Consider the following 2,680-nt stretch of genomic DNA (forward strand, 5'->3'; position numbering starts at 1 on the left):
TTTATATTTCTAAGCCTACAAATTCACGAATTCTTGCTTCTGCACTACCTAACATACTGTTCATCTCATACATTTCCATCTTGTTGTATTTATTTTTATGTATTTGAATTTGGGCTTTTTTATATCTTCCAATTCTCGATTTAACATGTTCATTCATCTAATTTCTGAATATATGGAATGCAGTTAACATTACATTTTTAAAATAAAATTTTATTTTCAGACACTTTTAGATTTACCTGAAAGCTGCAGTGATCGTGCAGAGGGTTTGCTTACACCAATACCCGCATCAAATTTCCTCTATGCTCAACAACTTACATCATGTGGCACATCTGTTACATTAATGGATGCAATGTTATTAACTAAAATCCATAGTTTATGCTTCCTTATTTTTTACCAAATGTTCTCTTATGTCTTAAGAATATTACATATAGGATATTACAGTACAGGTATTAATCATGCCTATTTCGGCAACCTTTTATCTGTAATAGTTTCCTAGATACCCCCTGTTTTGCATAACCCTTCCAGTTTCAGGTGCACCTTTCAGATATTTTGTAAAATTTCCTCAATGAGGCTTTGTCTGATATTTTTCTCCTGATTACATTGTGCTTATCTATTTCTGAAAGACCACAGATATTTAAATGTTATTTTTATCACATCATATCCAGGGTGCATGCTATCAAAATGACATAGCACTGTGGATGTTGCCCTTAATGGCATGACTGAGAAAAATCTTGTCAGGTTTCTTGATTCTACAGTTATTTTTTAATTTCCCCTTTCTGCACTGTACTTTTTGGAAGAGAATCACTTTGTGCTGCATACATTTACAGAGCAGAGAGCTATGTGAAATTATTTTTCACAACATTTATATCATTATAGACTTCATGTATTTGTTCAACATTTATATCATTATGGACTCATGAGCATTTGTGAATATTTATTTAAACTAATGGACAAGCTGCAATCATTCCAACTTTGACCATCGGGAACTTTTTTCATTTGGCTCCGGTGTCCCTTTGATAGAACCCTGTCACTGTGGGGATTTTATTTGAACATTAATTTCCAGAACTACAAAATGCCTCAGTTTTATCTTGTATATTTCCTACCTCAGGTCTAGAATCAGCCATTTATCCAAATGGTTCCTCTTAATGTAGAATTGCATTAGAAACTATGATATTAGAAATCATGGTTGCTAGGTGAGTTCATGCTACTGGGATATAGTAGTTTCTAGGTGCTCTCGGATGATAGAATAAAGATATGCATGTGTGCATACTAATCCATATGTATACTCATATTTATAGATGTTTCTATATGTAATCATCTGTATTTATGTTAAGTTAAACATGAGTTCTGCTGTGGTTTGAATGTTTGTGCCACACCAAAATTCATATATTGAAATCCTATGGCCAATATGATGGTATTAGGAGTTGAAGTGCTGAAATCATGAGAGTAGAGCCTTCACAATTGGGATTAGTGGTTTTATAAAAGTGACCCCACAGGGTAACCCTTCCACCATAGGGAATTGCAACAAGAAGTCATTAACTTGGAAGAAGGCTTTTATCCAGCTATGCTGGTGCCCTGATCTTGGACTTTCAGCCTCCAGAACTATAAGAAATGTCTGTTGTTTATGATACCTGTGTAATTAGCTAGTTATTAATAATAAGAAAGAAGTAAAAGGGAAGGCCAGACACTATAGGCATATCATTTGAGAAGCTTCACCAGGAAACTGCAACTTTGCACTCTGCAGGAAAACTAGGGCCTATTCCCTGCAAAACACTGAGGGGAAGAATCCAACAAATGGAAGATATAAACATGCCCACTAAAGCTGGGATGACACAGGGAAGATACTTTTCTGTCAGTCACACCTGGGAACAGGAATCATTGTCCACAATGGGCATGGCCACTACAAGTGCACAAAAATTTGGGAATACATAATCTCCTAAACAAAGGAGTTCACTTGCCCTCTCTTTTTCTAAATATGTTTATTGATTTTAGAGAAAGAAGAATGGCAAGGGAGAGAAACATCCATGTAAGAGAAACATCAATCAACTGCCTCCTGCACTCCTCCTACTGGTGATTAAGCCTGCAACTCAGGCATGTGCCCTGAAAGAAAGAAATTGTGACCTTATGATGCACAGAGCAGCCATGGAAAGAGTTTGCTCTTTTGTGGCTCTTGTTGTAGCTGGTGTGCTTGGCTCATGACTGTTGTGCTTGACTCTTGGCTGTGGGGCTCTTCTGTTCCTGCTTCCTTGCATTTCTGCTGTGGCCCATGGCCATGTGGACCGCACATGCAATGGACTGATAGGCTGCAGTGGGAAACACAAGCTAAGCTAGCCTGATGCTGGACTGGACCCAGCTCCTACATGGAAAGGAAACTCTGGACACTGACTCTGATTTTAGCTCTACTGAGGCCCCAGCTACACTTCTTCTATGACTGAACAAAGGGAAATGCCATTTTAGAAACTCAGGGATTTAATTCCATGCAAATAAAAATAATGCCTTCTTCTGTGTGAGGCTCAGAAAATTCCTTTTCTTAAAATATCACAAGTATTTCACCCCCTCAGCAACCAGGAGAGAGTTCCTCTCCCCTCTGTTAACATTTATAAGTTACCCAGTGGGTGGTACTTTGTCATATTAGCACAAACTGACTAACACAAGTTTATATGATAGATCCAATGCTAAT

Source organism: Myotis myotis, unplaced genomic scaffold, assembly GCF_014108235.1.
Source record: "Myotis myotis isolate mMyoMyo1 unplaced genomic scaffold, mMyoMyo1.p scaffold_m19_p_3, whole genome shotgun sequence".
NCBI classification, from domain to species: domain Eukaryota; kingdom Metazoa; phylum Chordata; class Mammalia; order Chiroptera; family Vespertilionidae; genus Myotis; species Myotis myotis.